This window comes from Spea bombifrons, chromosome 1 (assembly GCF_027358695.1).
Source record: "Spea bombifrons isolate aSpeBom1 chromosome 1, aSpeBom1.2.pri, whole genome shotgun sequence".
Taxonomy (NCBI): Eukaryota; Metazoa; Chordata; class Amphibia; order Anura; family Pelobatidae; genus Spea; species Spea bombifrons.
Genome location: NC_071087.1, coordinates 42,073,738 through 42,093,078, shown reverse-complemented (window position 1 = coordinate 42,093,078; position 19,341 = coordinate 42,073,738). Strand labels below are relative to the sequence as shown.

At 37.7% G+C, this 19,341-nt stretch overlaps 1 protein-coding gene across 1 annotated transcript in view; it reads left to right on the top strand.

Annotated features, from left to right (window-relative positions):
* The window catches only part of SPATA5 (spermatogenesis associated 5), a 130,316-nt gene that overhangs the window by 87,047 nt on the left and 23,928 nt on the right, over positions 1–19,341 (top strand). The gene's annotated exons all lie outside the window — the stretch shown is intronic.

Below are 19,341 nucleotides of genomic sequence, written 5' to 3'. Positions count from 1 at the left end.
CAGCAGAATCTTTTCCTAATTACAAAGCATGCTCTTTATTTACTCAGCAGCTTCCTCTCTGTTGCGAAACACTGCAAGTTACAGATGTTTTTTCAGGGGGGGGGAATAACATGAGCATTTGTGTGATCCATTCTGGTAGGGATAGGAGCGTGGCTTATTTGTATTTCTTATGATTTTGAACTAATGTCTTAACTATTTGAAAAGAAAAATCTAATTTGTAATAAATAGAAAGCTTATCTAGTACTGATTCAAAATATAAGAATAAAAAATAATATAAACCTTTATATTATAAACAAGCTTTATAACACGCCTAGGCTTGGTGTTCAACAGTGATTTCTTGATCATACTATCGTCCCATAATGTAAATATCCTGGTGTTATCAATGTCCTCGATGTCCACAATTATTATTATAACTACAAGAAGTGAGGGACCATTCACGATTTCCCTGGAGAGGAACAGAAATTTGCCAGTTTTCTGGATGTTTACAAAAAACCCATTGGGGTAGATTTATTGAAATGTGAAATGTTTGAAAGGTTTCACTTCCTGTAGGACTATTCTGTGGAACCTATTAATCAGGAGTTGCACAGTTCTGACTAGCTATATGTTGACCTTTTGAGGGGCCAGTGTGACCCTTTTGTGGTTAGATTAGTAAAAGGGACAATTGCCCCCCAAACGCCAATATATATTTTTGTAAGCCCTTTCCACACTGATGTAATTTATATAAGGGTCACCTTCTACAACATCATATCTTTGTTAATTGTAAGTTAACAAGAGCGGGTCGATAAGTTTGCTGAAAAGAAGGTTAATTTAAAGGGAGTTCCATCAAATGTTATCTGTGTGTATGGATGTATATATATCTATAATACACACACAGTTGCATACTAGCAATTGGTATGAGTTCTGGCTGTGATATCATAGCCCAGTCTACTAGAGAAATGCCCTGAATCCTTATCATATTGGCTTGTGGTAAACAAAAGAATGGCTGAGTGTTAGTTACCCACCCAGACACTCAACCAATTAAAGTCTGTGGAGGAACAGACTCAGTATGGTGTTTGAGCAGGGAAAGTCACCAACATATCTAATGACTGGCAGGGGTGGCAAATGAGACTCCCTTATATAGCACAGAAATGTATTCACCATTAAATAATATTTTATATTGTTTATATTACTGGGAATTCTGTGGCCTAATTGTCTTTCATCCATCCATCCATCCAAATGATGCAATTACTTGGTGTCATTCCTGGAGAAGTCGGTCTGTATTAGCTTTATGAATTTATACATGCTGCAGTCTACATAACTAGTTGTCATTTTTTAAAAATCATTCTGTCTCGTATGTTCCCTCTTTGTAAACAATGGGTCTTTTCATCACTCAATCAACATCTATAAGCTATTAATTGGTCTTTAGCCCTGTTTTCCCACCATTCCGCTTGTAAAAACTTTCAAAATGATGTTGCCAAAAGGCCTTTTCCTGAGTGAGATGGGATTATCGTAAATACCGGTACTGAAAGGAGAGGGATTCATCCAGCCCACTTCACAGCTCTGACTAGAAGTATGGTGCTTTCTAATTGCCTTCCCTCTGGTGAATAGCTTCCCCGACAGGGAAGTCTACTTCATAAAGTGTCTTAAGCCAGCAGGCCCCTAACACAAGTTCCCTGGAACCAAAGGGATCTGAAGGAACAAGCATGCTAATTAATAGTTTATGGGAAGAGGCTTATTGTTAGAAAAGAAAGTGTGAACCATTTTCTCTTTTAGAAACAAAGAAGCTAATGTTTGAATTTTGCCCCCAGCCCTATGTAGTCACAGATAACAACAGGTACGCTGAGGAGATACAATTTTGCAGAGTTACGCAATTTGTAGGGCCCAGTAACTTCCCATGAATGTATTTATCTGAGATGCCCTTTTTTTGTCTAGAAAAAAAAAGCTGAGGCTTTTTTTTGTCTAATAAATAAAGTTGGGGCTATTCAATTTTTTGTGCAAAATGGTAAACCGCCGTGACGTTTGGCCCTGTGCGATACGGTAGATGAAGTTATTGCTTGTGAGTTTTGCAATTTGCTCGTTGATGTAAGGAAACCCATTAACCGGCAGGGTTGCCACCATCTTCTTTTGGGAAGACTGTCCTAAAATGATAAAGAACATAGAAGGCTATTTGTGCAGCTGCCTATATTTTCAACCAGCAAAGACTTGTGGCGCATATAGATGTTTTTTCACTTTGTTTGGTGAGCCCAGAACAGCAGGAGCTTTTCCTGCCACAGGACTCAAACAAGCTATCTTTTGTTTGCATTGCACGTAAACAACAAAACTCGCCTGACAGCAAATTAATACATTAGGGTTTTTTTCTTCGTCTTCAGGAAATAGAACTTTTCTGGTGGTTTCTCAAGACGTTGTTTCAACAAGCCAAGGAACTTCTACATCCTATAATTTATCTGCCAAAAATTACTTGTTTAGGTCTGACATGAATCCTTCTGTGTACTTCTAATGGCATGAGGTCTAACGTATACATAAAACACATATTTCTACATGTAATACATGTAGTGCTTCCTCCCCAGAAAACTCTATTTGTCTCTGCATGTTTAGTATGTCAACTTTAAATACCATGTACTGATATGACATATCTATTAAAAGGAAATGCACCCCAACTTCAGAAGCATCGCCCTAAAAGCACACTTCCTGACAGATCAGGCAGCTACCTGATAACTCCCATATAAAGGGAATGCTATAATGGAGCCCGTTCATGTACACTTATTAGGGATTTCGGTGAAAAGTATTGGACTGTTTAGTAGAATTAATCTGATTTAATATATTATATATTGTGGAACTACAGCTCCCATCATCCATACCCCATCTCTGAGGCTGACACTGATCAGGGACGTAACAGCTTAAGTGGTTAGTGGCCCTTTAGTATCTTCTGTGTTGCTTTTTTATGTGACTGTGTTAGTTTGGTTGGGTGCTTCCACAACTGTTTGAACAAAAGTTTACAGTGCACCATTACTAATTTCCTCTATTTTTTTATTTCCGTGTTAAGATATGATGCCATTTGGATATTATAAATAAGTTTAAAACTATTTATTTTTATTATATAAACTACCTTTTAAAGGTTTGAGGTCACTTAGAAGCGTCCTTGTTTTTAAAAGAAAAATTAAAATAACGTGAAATGGATCAGAATACAGTGTAGACGGCGTACAGAGACCCTTTATCAACAACCATCGCTCCTGTGTTCCAACGGCACGTGTTCGCTAATGCACACAATTTACTTGTTTTCCATTAAAACAGCTAAGTGTGTGTGTTATATATATATATATATATATATATATATATATATATATAGTTGGAGTTTTGGTGTCTGGCGTTGGTAATCCTGTAATTCCTACCCAGGTAGCAGAAGTCATAATTCATTCCTGTTTGCAGTCTTTTTTTCAGAGCAGTAAATATCCCCTCCCTCTGGGTGAAGAGCGATGAAGAGATCAGTAGGTCGGCCCCTGTATGCCATCTTTCAACACCATAGACCTTCCCCAGGAAGTGCATAGGAACCACGTTATACAGGCTTCACTGGTGCACGCTTCAAAGGAAGCCGTGTGCTCACTCAGTAAACATGTACGTGTGACAGCGGCAGGAATATGCAGACGTGTTGAGCTGCGAAATGTTTCAAAGCAGGTGCTTGTTGGAAAACTGTTACACAGCACTGCTTTCATTTTTTTTAGTTGTTGTTTAATTTAGCGTTTTGGGGAGAAATTTCGATGTAAAGATTCAAAGTATCTTAGCTATCAGAAATAAAGTTGCTGAGCACGCCAGTAGTTAAGTGAGGTGTATTTGATTCAGCAACAAGGGCAATGTTTCGACCTTATGGTCTTTATCGAGCCTTTATCGGACAGGTCAGGTGACCAATGGCATTTATGGATATAGATACCACAGGACCTTATGCATTGGAGCCACGGCATAGATATACACACAGCTTGCTGAATATGTATGCCATATTACATTTCTACATTGTTACATTATTGATTGATTTATATGGCACCATCATATTCTGCAGCGCTGTACAACGGGTAAACGGGACATGACAAGTAGTGCATAAAATATCTATTTGGACAGAAACAAAAGGTAAACAACCATTATCTGTCCGAAAGCCTGGCTAGGAACAGTGACGCTCTGTACCGAACCCTGAACTCGCTGCATATAAATCACGGCGGGGAAAAGCCGGAAAAAGGACACTCATGCAAAACATTAATTCTTCTGCTCTTTTGCTTCAAGTAACAAAACCATAGTGAACATTGCTCGGTACCCTGCTAACGATACAAAAATGCCACATACAGAAAAGAAAAAAAGGCAGTTACCCCTAGCCAAGGGAGCCTAGCCAAATTGTATTGCTTGCAGCGATTAATTCCATTAATTCTCCTTGCCCTCTCAATAAGCATTCTGTATGAAAACTAGGATGTATCTATAATGCTGTAACTTACTTTAAAAACATACGAACATTTCTTTTTATTTGAATTCTTAATATAGCGTATTTGAAATTGTTTAATAAAAAATATGGGTTTAAATCACCATTCTTCTGTTAAGTAGAAGTCAATAATGAAAGAGTTGGGTAGATACACATTCTGTTTACAGTATACAAATCTCGTTAATGCAGCCATTCCCCCATTACATGCTCGCACATGTTTCTTCTATGAGTCCCTGTATATGGTCCCTTTAAATATCTTCCATCCTCCACCCCACATAGTCCTCCACTTCCCAATCTCCCCAGCCTCATCCTCTAATCCTTCCCTTTAGTGTCCCTTTTCTTTAACCTAAGAGTTTCCTTCCACATTATTATCCCGACCTTCTTTAAATATCTTCCATGTTCCCACACCCTTTTATATACACTATGCAATTTTGGGTGCCCCTCAATATTATAATCTATTTAATCTTCCATTGGTTGTAAAGAGTATATATGTGAGTGTGTATATACATAATATATGCACAATTTCAGACCATTTACCATTTGTTTATCAGTACAGATAAGAGTTAAACAGGAGGGACACTGCAGTGACTAGAACACTATCTCCCTGTGTAATCAACAGCCATCATCCTAATCAAGCCCCTTAATACTGAGCTGGCTTAATGTTATGACCCAAAAAATGGAAATTTCCCTGGGAGGAAGGATTAGGGAAAGATAGCCAGGATTTGACTAATGACAGACTGGTCTCCCTGTTATCAGCAAAAGCTGGGAGTGATGGCTTCTTGCTGACAGAAACACATAACGGGGCTCCAACCCATCACTGTTTTATTGAAATGTATTTAAGTCCCGAAACTTCTGTTGTGATGTCAGCTTTGACATCACAAGAGGTATCATTTAGTGAAATTAAGACCCAACTGGATACCCCTGCAGCTGATCACACATAAGGCTGCTTACTAACATGGTAACCTACTCTGAAAAAGTAACAGTGACAGCATGCTGAGGTATTGCGAGATCAATTGGTTAGCATGCTGGGAAAAAATACACGATGCCTGTTAATATGCAGTGAACAGTTGTACCTCTATTCCAAAATCACTAAAATTAAAAAATGGATAAATAAGGATAAATAAAATTGCACATATAGGACTTGCCCCAGCACACAGATTACAAGGACTGCGTAACACCCAGATTGGATGCGTGGGGCTTGCCATCTTTGTCCCCAAGCAGCCTCCCTGTCCCATCTTTGCCCCAAACAGCCTAATTGTGCCATCTCTGCCCCAAACAGCCTCCCTGTGCCATCTCTGCCACAAACAGCCTCCCTGTGCCATCTCTGCCCCAAACAGCCTCCCTGTGCCATCTCTGCCCCAAACAGCCTCCCTGTGCCATCTCTGCCCCAAACAGCCTCCCTGTGCCATCTCTGCCCCAAACAGCCTCCCTGTGCCATCTCTGCCCCAAACAGCCTGCATGTTCCATCCTTGCTAACACACACACACACATACTCGTTCATTCACTCATTTTCATTCATAGATATATGAATATATGATAAAATGTCTAAGGGGGTTGCAGTATTTTAAGAAAATCATTTAGTTTTAATATTTGGTTTGGTAATGCAGTTCTTGGGGAAAACCTAGGCATCTCTATATGTATAACTTGAAGTTGAACAGCCTTTCATAGCCTAAGGTTATGTTATGCCAATTTCTATTAATTTTCCATGATCAATCATTGAGAAATACATTCATGGTCTGCTTTTAGCGGGAACTTTTAGTACCTCTTGAGCTCTACCTGCCAGGATCTAGGGATTTGGGGTCCTGACAGTGTCAAGAAGACAAGTTATTTTAACAAATATGATGCATTAGTTCATACATAAATAAAATAAGTAATAAAATACAGATGTACAATTGAAAGTGCTACCTGATTTATTTTAACCCTGGCGATGAGGCTTTTGATACTAAGGATTATTGACATCTGTCCAGTCCTTCTATAAAGTTATTGTCGCAACTCGCAACCATCTGAGAGCATGGTGGTCTGAGCAACCCTAGACCCTCCCAATTCCCTGAGTACAAGGGGGCGAGCCATCCTGCCTTAGGCTGACTGAGCGTGGTAGGCTTTGCACTTCATAGTATCTATCCGTGGTTCACAGTATTCTCCAAGCAAAAATGTGCATCTCTTTTACTGCTTCTGAAAACAGTGCCAGATAGCCAAATAATTAAAGACTTATTGTCTGTTGGATCCAACATCTGCATTGTAAATAGCTTCTCTTGCATTCGTAGCTGAGTCCCCCGAGCTTGCTTTTCTGGATGATTTTGGTTAATTATTCTTCTGGGTAAATTCTTCTTGTTTGCTTGGAGAAAAAACCCACTAACACATGTTTGTGTTCATACACATGTCGAAAAGGCTCCCTCCCCCCATTTTTTTTTTTTAAAAAGCTCCCAACTATTTCACTGGAGACAGGCCGAAGCTGGACAAGATGTTTCCTATTAGTAATGAGGTTAAATCTCGGATAGAAATTATTCAGCCTTGTTTGAAAGACAGAGTAAATACAAGCCAAAGGAGTCTTGTGCATACAAATTAGCCACTCATTGAAATGCACTATGATTTGCATACTAATGTCCTCAGTTGTGTATGCGTACATTGTTGTGTACAAGTATCCAAGTGAAGCGCACTACGGGTATTCTTAATGAATATTAGTAGGTCAATTTGGAACTTACACCTTGGAAGACATAAAGGTGAGTGATGCGTGGCTTACCACCTCGAAGCGTTAGTTGCCTCCAGGCTATGTGTTCCATTTGATAGAAAGGTACGAACTCCTCCATCTGGCTGATGCTGAGTTGGAACACACAACTAAAAGCCAGTGCAAGGAATATAATGCATAACATGATCTTTCATAGTATGTACTATGATACCAGAATGAGCTCTATACTTCATAATTCATAATAGCTCTATGCCCATGCATGTCTAAGTTCCCTCATAGTATTAGCCTCTACCATTTCTGCTGAGACACTTCTTACAATACACCTAAGCCTCTGTCCTTCTACTTTTTAGATTATGACTTCTCGTCACTTGTAATAAAACAATATTGCAACGTTTCTTTTATACATTGGCCGTTAATCAGGGGATGTGGTGGAATACAATTTTAGGCATGCCCTTTCCTTTAAATGGAAGCTAAATATGGAAGTAGAAAAATGTGACTTGTGGCATTCTTTTGTGTGCCCAGTTTGATCGGAAGCAGCTTACTGAACTCCTTAATATAGGCTCTTAAAGGTATAGTACATCTGGTAATGTCTCATATCTCAGAAACCCGTCTCTCTAAAGCTGACACTGAATAAAACTGAATGAAACTGTCAGTTTCTGCACTAAAATACTTATTTTTAATGTATGAACTGCATTCACATAAGGTACTAAGAGATATATACGTATGGGCATTTTAAATGACCTTCATTCAAGATGAGGTCCCTTTAAAACCACAATAAATCAGGTGGGGAAATATTTGCATAAATACTTTTGAAGTTTCTGTTATTTTTGTGACCACAATAAACATTTCAAATAGTAGTCTTAATTCTAGTTATGATTCCAACTTATAAAATACATAAATATCAGTCAGACAAGCTCCTTTTTACCTCACCATGGAATATTTATTAAATGTAGTAATAAAAAAAATGGCATTTCCTGTTTTGATGCTAATGAAAATGGTGGATGTATCCAAATAATAGAAATTTTCATTATATTCAACATCTGTTATTTTGGGACAAGATTCAAGATTTAAAGAATCTCAGATGGTGTAGAAACATATCACAGTTATTATGACTGGATGATTTTCCTCCGTGCTGGAGCCCCTGGGATACATATATATATATATATATATTATTACTATTACATTTTATTAATAGAGCACCAGCAGATTGTGTGGGTCTATAAAAATGGGGGCACAATAATGTGCATGCAATTTATTTTAGAGTCTAGCTGCAAGGGCCCTGCAGCTGACCCTATTTTTTGTATTTATTTTTTGTATTTGTTTTAATAAATGTATCTATGTTTCTAAACCACTGCGCACAGTTTTACTGATTGGATACTTTTAAACATTCTATATCATCACACACACAACACCAGCTGTATTCTAACATACCATTCAGGGACCTTATTAGAGAACGGTAATCGTTTTTATATAGAGATATACAGAAAGATTAAATGTAAACAACATAATGTTAAAAGTATGTGGAATGCCACATTACAGATTGCAGAAACTTTTGTCTCAGTCAGAAGAAGTCAACAAGATCACCAGAATTCCACACATCTCCTGTCCTTGTATCAACATCTGTCTAATTACTCGTCTTCCACTATACATTCTTTTCAGAGATTGCATCAATATGTTTTGTTATTTTTTTGGCACTGCTACCTGTATTTCGCAATCAAAGGGACTTCCTTGGTAACTACATCTCGCTGTTTTCCGAACATTTGTATTTTTTAGACCTGAAAGGAAGGAGGTGGTGAAAAGGATCTCCTCTACTGAGATGCTCATGTTGCAGGGACTTGCTACAGCTTGCCACACTCTTCTACAGTGCCTGGGTCTTGGCAGATGTCTTTGAGCCATTGCATAAGCATGTTTATTCCTATTCCCTTTTTGCTCTTCCTCCTTTGTTAACTTGAAAGGGAGAATTTCCTTAATGATAACAGACAGAATTCACACTTCAAGCCTTTGTGCTACAGGGAAGCACCAAACTTCCCGGGGGAGTTAACTTTATATTCCTTAAACTCACTAGAAAATATAGTGTATGTAGTTTTAAGCTTTTGTTTGTACCAGTATTCTAATTCACTGGGTGTAGATGGGTCAGGCTTACTTTTAGTGGAGTCTAACTTGGTAACATAATGTAAGATACATGCAAGCCGAGGACCAGGGTTAGGAAGTCCAGGTTTCTCATGTTAAAATTAAGTTGACCGATAACGTAAGCAGGAACCTGGCAGGCATGATGGTTCACTGTACAGGATGGCTAAGCCAGCAACACCGCTAAGAAATAGAAACAGTGTATAGAAAAATACAACCTATGTTGACAGATTGTCTCCCTGCCTCTTCCTCTCTTTGGGTCACAGTAGACATGTTTTTAGTCTTAGCATTTGAATATACAGTTTAATGTGTTTTTATATTGAGTCATAGTTGTATGTTGCCTAATATTATTAATTTTGCCTTCTGAGAATGGAGTGCAATTGTGTAGCATTCAGGCAGGCAAAAGTACATCATTTATTTAAGTGCCAGGCTGATTTTCATCTGCTATCCGTCCCTATTCCTCGGCCCTTAGTATAATACATCGCTCCGACTAGCACCAGTCATAAAGGAAAACTAGAAAGTCGACCTGCTCTTTAACCTGTATGGTGGTATTTAAAAAAAATCTAGTAATTTAATCACCCATGGCAGTGTTAATTCAATGACAGTCTGTGTATGGAAAATACTGAAATGTGACCTGGATATTGCTGCAGCTACAACTTTTCAAATCGGTGTATACATTTGGACACGACTTAATCCCCTTTTTTGTTTTCATGTCATTTTGAGGTTATCCAGTAACATCTGTCTGAACTGCGCTAACCTGTCTTGCATCTGTTGCAGCGGTGCCATTTCACACTGCATTTCCCACACTTCGCTTGCTCAGTCCCTCATGCAAACATCTGCCCTATCTCCAGCTCTCTAACAAAAAAAAAAAGTAAAAATTATATGTAAAAAAAAAAAAAAAAAAATCAGGTGGAATGGAGTGGTTATAAAAGCATCTATCAACACATGAACAGCCTGCCAAGTCAAGTATTTGGGTTGGAAGCCATGCTTTCCCAACCGCTTGAAAACAGGAAGTATCTCTGTTAAGTGATGAATAGCGTTACCTTGCTGTGAAGTTTAAGAAAGGGAGAGGGCGAGATCGTGCACGGACCACAATATCGCACTACACACAACGCACTAAAAACAAAAGGCACATTTGCAGCCCCTGATCCCTACGTACATAGATCATTTTATTCTAAGGTATTTTTGGATACGACATGATTTAAAACAGATTTGCAAAGCGTTTGCACTGTTGCTGTAGTTATGTGTATTATATGCTCAAATGGGCCATGCACAACACTGGAGTTTCTCCAATATACCATGCTAAAAGGTTTGGGACTCTTACTTAATCCGATTTTTGGCAGTCATTATTGTTTGAGTTAAAGGAGACGTAAAAAAAAAAAAAAATCTATGTAAATAAATAATATTAGTGTAGCTGTTCGCATGTGTTTTCTGATTCATACAGTGAGCACGTTCATTTTGTTTCCTTTAACCATTCTTTAAGCTTCGGGCATTCTAAGAGTGTGGTACTTGCTACAGCCTTTAAGTACCGGGTGGGCTCTGTCTCCCCTTTTTATTGTATGATGAGCATTAACAAGCTGTGGTAAGATGTAAGATGTGGTAAGACCATATTTCTGCTAAAGTGACAGAAATGTGTGACAGGTTATAACAAAATCTGATTTTGTCAGCAAGTGCTGCAGGAGTTCTCTGCTGTTAACCACAGCCCGGTTAGAATAAGATTTCAGAAAATGCTGACATTTTATGAAGGCAAAAAAAAACCCTGCCAGCTGCCTTGATACATTTGAATCTGGCCATGGTGCTAATGTGTAGCATCGTACACTTTTTGACATAGGCCTTGTATCCCTAGCCTGCTGCCATGCTACAACGCCCATGGCATAGACTACAACATGAATGCATGCAATACTGAGGGGTTTAAGCTGGACATGGAGGGATTTAAGCTGGACTCGGCTCCTACGTTTGGCTTCTCTGGTTTGTGAGGAAGGAAGGAGCAGAATAAATGCCTGACATTTCCCATGGATGTCCTTATTGCCTCGTTCCCACTGTGCACACAGACTGCTGTATCTTCTTTCTTCGCAGCGCTCCAGCCATGCCTCACCCAGCCGGACTTAGGACCAAACAAGGCAGTTATAGCCTCTGCTTTCAATACTTATTGCCAAAAATAAGACATTTTGCAGTCTTTTCTGCTATATGCAGCTTCCATATTAACCCCTTAAGGACAATGGGCGATCCCTAAACCCATTGAAAACAATGCATTTTGAGCCCGTACATGTACGGGCTTTGTCATTAAGGGGTTAAATTGATGATGTTGTATACTATGTTGAACTGGCCGTGCATAATGCGGTTGAATTGTCATTACATGCATTACATGTGGCAATCTTTACCCTGCATAGTGAAATTAAAGAGCTATGGGAAATCCGTAGAGGTTTGCTATAATCAGATCATCACTATAAAACTGTGGACTAAGCCAGATCGTTTAGAGATTTTTATTTCCTTTACGTATTGAGTACATTTGAATACAGACCAAGTTTGCTGCTCTACAATTTATTACTTTAGTTGGATCTTAAGGGAAGAAAACTGCATATATACGTGAAAGAAAATGCACAGAAATTCTGGCAAAGGTTATGGTCCCTGACAGAGTTCAGAGATGAGCTCAGTTTCGATAAGCTCTTGTAATGCTAATGTAGGTGCTGAAATCTGCTGCAGTCCTGAAATAACCTTAGCAACAAGTTCTTGCAGAAATCAAGATGCCTCATAGGAAGAAGCCTTCCAAGATCATGAAAGACAGATGGAGCACTTTCCACTTCACATACATAGCCTCTGTAAAAAAAAGAAAAAAGAGTGCACGGAAACAGCACTGTCTACCTCACCCGTCGTCCGTTCCTTGGATCTCCTGCAAACTCCTTCTTTTATGATCATAGGCCCCATTGGATGCAGATGACTGAAGTGCATTATCTTTCCAGCAAGCACTATAAATTACTGAGCAGTTTTTCCATTTGTCTTTAAAATTCCCAACTTTCATTGGCCCTCCATTGGTATTTTGGACATAACATTTATGTGACAGTGTTGTGACATCACAGTTTGTTAGTATGCATTACATCATGTTTACATGGGCTCCATGTAATATTAGTAAAATTGCACGCTGTTTATATGTAAGTTGTCGGACACTGTGCCCCACCAAATCAAAACTATCCAAAGTAGGGATGAGGGGGCTCCAGGACCTCTCTAGAGGCTGGGCCAATTTTAGCTGTAATGGTTGTTACCCACTGATGGGTTCTCTGCTATGCAAGAGGTGATCATAACTGCTGCTGGAATGCATAAGGTATTTTTTCTTACTGTAGAACTGTTTTACTCATCGATACCAGTTGGTGTCTTTAAGGTGCATGTGTCATGCTCCGATGAGAGGATTACCAAACATGCTTCACGTAGGAAATCAAATTCCATCTATGCACAGCTAACCCAATGTCAATGTGTATTTTGTAAAAATATTATGCATGCAGTATTTCTTTTGCCTTCTGAAGAAGCCCAAGGAACGAAAAAATAACCCAGCAGTGAATCGTTATTTCCTCCCAGAGGATTATAGCTATTGATGCGATACCTAAACACGGAGATTTTATATGAACTGGATTTTGAAATACAGCCTAGAATATTTTCAGTCTCCTGTTACCTGGAAGGTTATCACACTGATTTTATCATGAAGTTGACTAAAATGTACAACATAGTATTTCAGACAGAAAACAAGGATAGAATAGAGGTGATTAAATCCAGCCTATCCAACGGAATGTTCAGAACGTAGCATAATATTTCTGAAACATGGTTAGATTTTTGTGTTTTTTTATGTTAATGACATTTGTTTAGTGTTTTATATTAGGATTAAATTAATATGTGATTACTGTTTGTAATATTTACAGTTTTGGACTGTTAGTTTAAGGACAATAAGGAAGTTTTCTATTTCAATTTAGAAGGGTTAGCTTCCTGGTGATACAACTCAAGGATGAATGGGAAAGCTTTTAGTATATTCAGTATATTTGTGATCCATACATAACTAAAACTACAATATGGTACAATGGATTTATGGATCCCTCACTTATGGTAGATGCATGTGTAAAACATGTGTGTATCACATTGTAGCCCAACAGTCTGCAATTCTTCATGTTTGTGTTGTGAATTTCTTCCTGGAGAAGAACTGATTTTAACAAAAATATATCATTTTATATGCACTACATGTTCATTATTTTGTGTTTTTGTAATTCTGGCAAATTCTTCACTTATTCAATTTACGAATCAGAACTGGAAATAATATTTCCAGTATAAGATTGGCCTTTGTGATACTTTTCTGCTTAAATTTGTAGACTGCTCTGAATGGATTATTCTCTCCACACTCAGGAGAGTATGGTTAATGTAATTTTCATATGTGCAAGAGCCCAGTAGATAGCTTGGGGATTTCCCCGGTACTCTAGATGATCTACTCTTTACATGTCGGCGTTCCATTTGGCCAGCAGAGGCTTGTTAGTACTGAACCACTTGGCAAGATGTGGTCTCTTTTGTGGCTAAACATCACTCTGACAGGCTAACAAATGGCAGATGCATTTGACTAGCAAAGCCCTAGGGTTCAATCTAGTTGAAGAATTAGTTTCTATCACAGTAACATAAGCCACAAGTAGTTATGTAGGGTTTTATTGGCACAAATCTAAGCACTGTGGTTACGTTTCTTTCTCAAGCTCAATGGGAAGTATTTTAAGGGGGATTTTATGATTATGGGTAATAATATTATTTGATTTGACATTTTAATATAAAAATGTGTCCCACTATAATGCATTATGGTAGCCCAACTGTGGTTAGTAACTTTCCCCTCCCATGTAAATAACACAAATATTGTTGATCAGACTTCACAGTCTATAGTACTTTGTATTTACTCAGTAAATTGCCTAGATATATACCTTCAATAAATAGAAAATCAAAGAAATCCTTTAATCTGAAGACGTATTTGTATTGCGCTATGTAATAGTGCTCAGCTCTTCATTCTTTTCCAGCATATGCCCTTTAAAGCAGTAAAACATTGTGTTTTTAAGGTATGGACAGGTTAGATGGGGCAAATCGTTCTTATCTGCCATCACATTTTTCTGGGAACTTGAAGTAATAGTATAGACATGTTCCCCTAATATTTCTCACTTTCAGCCCATATACAAACTAATGCAAACACCTCAGGCTTCTGCTTCTTTGTTGAAAGATCTGCAAGGACAATTGAAGTAATCTGAGAACAGAGAATACGTGGTCAGACCTTTTATTAACATTTAGTGCAGGCCTTTCAATCAAGTAAAATTATATTTTCCAATGAAAATAAATTAGTATGTGTCCCCTATTTTACATAGACCCTCAAGCAGATATGCATGAAATGCTAAACAAAAAAGTAGGGTATTTCCCCCGTGTATGTATTTTTAACATGTTCGCCATCTTGGAAATGAACAGCATGTTTTCTTTGTCAATAAATATTAAAATATTTAAAAGAAGGCTTAAGATGCTAAATCACAAATGTGTGTTTTGCGCATTTGTGTTACTTTAAGCACATTTATTTTAGTGTAAGCAATTTAAACAATGCACAGTAACATACACTATATCAAATTAAAAGAAGTAGTCAAAATAAATTACAAACTTAACCAAGACCACATGCTTGGGTTGATTGCTCTATTTACACATTCCCATGCTACCCAATCTGATGTCAAATTGTAGTCTAAAATTATATCTTAGTTCTTTTCTTGATGATGTCAGAAAGTAGGAAAAGAAAATGCCTTTGCATCCCATCCCCAGGAGAATTCTGCAGCTCAGTAGGCCTTCTTGACAGAAGAAGCTTAGGAATGTTTAGATACGCATTGGGATTTAAGGAAAGAAGAACTAGTTCAAAGGCAAAGCATTCAGTCTGCATGTTAAGGATTTGTGTAGAAAGTAGTTTGCCCTAATAGAAGCAGAGCAGATCTTTGGTGAAATATGAGACATCTGTCTCCCGGGCCTGTCAGAACCCATTCCTCTTGTAGCATACCAAAGATTTGAAAGTGTCCATGGGGTTGAGTGCACCCTAAGGATGCTGTGTTTCCAGCTTTGGACAATGCATATCATCTGTTATGAGAACGTTCAAGAAGAAGAGCAAATATCTTCAGTTCTTAGTGTTTCCATGTTATTTATTATTAATAGGGTCATAGCCAATATTTTCCAGGACAACAGCCTTTATAAAGCATCAGCGGGAAGGGTGTTAGCTGTGTTGGTGTGTTACAGGAAGGAAGCCTCTTTCCTACCATTTTCTGCATGACTTTCACTGACATGATGAAGCTGGGAAAACGCTTAACTGGCTAACAGCCCAAGGCAAGCAATGTTATATTTTTAATCATATGGAATTTAACCGTTTGGTTGTATATACCACATAACACAGCAGAATGTTAATACATACATACAAGAATCCTTGGAAATCAAAAGATTACCCCTCATTTCTAACATTTTAAGTGTACATATATATTTGGGGGTTGTTCTCTTCATAATAGTCATTTGGTAATTACTTGGTTATGGTTATTACTATATTTGATAATGTATGTGGTATACACAACATAGGGACCAGATTATTGAAACACATATTACCAAAAGATTGGTTAGTGTGTTGAATGTGAAGTAAAAATGTCCAGTTTAGATATTGAACGCTTTACTCTTAATATCTAACCACAGAGACAATGTAATTTAAATCAAGTATAGCCACCATCCCCAATGTTATTAATTTGTATTCTCAGAATGAAGACGTGTCCTATTACTGACTGCATGTGTGTGCCGCCACCAGAACAGGGTTGTAGCCTCAACGTTAATCTCTTAAGCATGGTTGTATCCCCTCAACCTCTGATCTATATTGTAAAATTGGCTCCTACCTTACCCCACTAAAAGCTCACAGATAAGACCATTTGGCTGATATGTTGCCATAACGCAGTGAGGATACACCATGCCAACATAAAGAACAAATTAATACATGCAGTATTTTGCTTCATATAATGGGCATATCTAGCCCAACATTTTGAATACCATGGATTTAAATTTTTTTATGTCTTATTTTAACACAATTTGAAAACAGACAAGTCAAACAGTAGCTCGGATTCTATTGCATGGGAGCCATCAACTAAATATAAGTATATATACATGAACATTGGCTCTTAGTGATTAAGAGTGACAAACTATAAAGCAGCAACAGGAAATAGTGTGTGTGAATGTTATTTATGTGTGATTTGTAAGTAAAATATATTCTTCTTAAAAAGTGACCTATTAACAGCTACGATCAGGTCACAGAAGCACTTTAAATATTATTAAAACCTTTTCCTGTAGCTGTACCTCTAACCACACCACCGTTTTTGGACATTTGAAATGTGGAGAGGTGATCGTTTGAATAGCTATTGTAGTCAGTTTCAGCCTTTTTAAATGGTTCCAAAAGGTATAGGTGTATTCATTAAGTTGCCCTTTTTTAATGCAGATATTCCAGTTGACCTTTTAGTATAGTGTAGAAAGGTCTTTCTTGAGGGAGTGGATATTACGTAATTTGCATCTAAATGTATGATTTGAGAGTATCGATTTTTTTAGGGGAAAGTAGAAAATCATTCTGGATAAGTCACCCACTTTTAATATTGTTAAAGTATAGTTGGAAGCCAAAAAAATAAAATAGCTCAAACCAAAGGAAATTACACATTATAATCTGGGATAAATATTACTATAAGGAGGTGTAGTGTTCTGACACATATTTCTTCTTCTGCTCAGTGTTTGACCTTACACCATACCAGCAGTAAAGAGCATTAACGATCTCCCTTGAATACATGTTATTCCAACAGGAGTTAAGGTATTGCAAAAAATGTTCATATGATGAGAACCTAAAAAAAACCTTTTGTTAAAACTTAACTGTCAACTATATTCATATAACAAATTATTTAGACAAGGTGGGTGTTCAGCTTAGAGCTACAGAAGATACATAGCTGGCTGAAAATCCAAAAGTATTCTTTACAAATACAACAGGACTATCAAATAGTGATCTAGTATTGCAAATTGTCCTAACCTTTTCTATTCAAATAACTTTACAGAGTACTTTAAGAAAACCTGGCATGCTAGCAAGCTTGGGTGTCCATGGGACGGTCGGGTCACAGTTGGCTAGTAAAGAATCTGTTGGGAGTAAATAATGTGACATCCCCATGGCTATACATGTACAAAAGCAGAAGATATAACCATGCCATCAGAGAAGAGAGAGAACAGAGTAAGGCTGCCCAAGCGCAGAAGACCTCGTTCATAATTGAAACCCACTCTTAAAACCCATTTTAACAGGATTTAATTTAGTTTAACTGATGCCAATGTATTCATGTCCATGTGATGAATCTTACCTTGGAGAATTGCATCATCTTTTTTAATTAAATTATATCCCTTTGGATAAATCTTTATTGAATTAGCCAATCCATCAACATTCCTCCAATCTAGCCTCTCCTGATGTATCAAATGTATACATAAAACAGCTCCTTGGAGCACCCACATGTTAAGTATTAGACATGTCCCTTAATATGCAAATAAAGTAAAAACACAGGGATTCAGCTTCATATCACCTTTCCCCAAATGGATTTGCTAAACCCAGCTTGCTGAAATGGTTCTCTTAAGTTACACAAGGAGCTACTGGTTGGATCATGTGGAGCCTTGACTGAAAGTGATAACATACAATCCTACTTAATTCCTTACAGAGAAAATCCACAGTTTCTGGTGTTTAAGGTGAATTAGAATTTCAAAAAATATTAAAGTAACAGACTTAACATGTTTACATCTTTCTGCAAAATAGATCTTGCCCTTTCAATGTCAGCGATTAAACAATGCTAATTGTAAGTAACGAACCTCTCTTTAAAATCTTTGATGTATGTAAAGCAATATTTATCTTTGGGAATCTATGGTGTCTTCATAGTACCATGGCCACCAGTGAGATGTTCCTGGTGATTGGACCATTCTATTGGTTGCAATAGTAATAAAACTACTTTCCAAACCTTTTCTACGTAACCTTGTATTGTAGGTAACATTTTTTAGTTCTTCACCATATAGAGAAGTTATATCATAGGAAACTTCATTTCTTCATTTAATCAAAAACATCCTGTAGTTATCAATAAGTCTTTCACATCGCTGTGGATGAATTATCTGCTTTAACTAATTTGTTGGATTTTGAGCATGAAATATTATACTTCTGACTCATCTGTCTCTAGAACATTGTTCCTCAATGCTTGATGAGCATTGATGTTATTCTTAGAGGGCACTAGTTTCAGTCTTGATACTCTGCCATGAAACCCATGATTGTGTAGTCTGTTTCCGCTGGTAGAGTCATGAACACATATCTTAGCTAAGGTGATAGAGGCTTGCAGGTCCCTGGTCATTGTCCTTTGTGACTTATGGATGATTTAACTTTTTGCTCATTTAGAGATTCTGGGAAGAGTTGTCCCAAACCTTTTTCCATTTGGTCAGCTTGTCTCTGCAATTTTGGTGGAACCCCAGAGCCTTAGAAACGTAACCTTTACTAGTCTGATATACTGTACATTAACAGCTGTTTTCTGGATATGTTGAGGAATGTGTTTTAGATGTCACGTGACGTGGCTTTGAATACTTGGGTGCTGTCAACTTCAATCTGATGGAAAGAACCAATGTTACATTTGTATTGGACAGGGCTGACCCAAATCGGGCCTGATTGTTTGTGAGGGGCCTTTTAAACACCTGGCTCTCATAATCCCTTTCAGCAGGTAGAGTTTACTATGGGGGGGACACATCTATTTCACACTTGCACGTTGTGTGCTTGATTTCTATGCAGGTCAAAATATGAAACAAGGGCCAAACCTTGGTTCAATTTGTTTTCTCAGATTCCTTCTATGTATTACTCGAATTCATGAGATAATCTGGCCAAAGTCAATGTAAATATGCAACAGTGCAGAAAATCAGAGGGTGTAGGAGGGGTACTTTATCCACTTAGAAAAGTACAGCCTAACAGCCTAATGTTGTGTAATTGAATGAAAGTTGGACCCATTTAAATCAAGATTGTTGATTTTGAAGACATATTCTATTA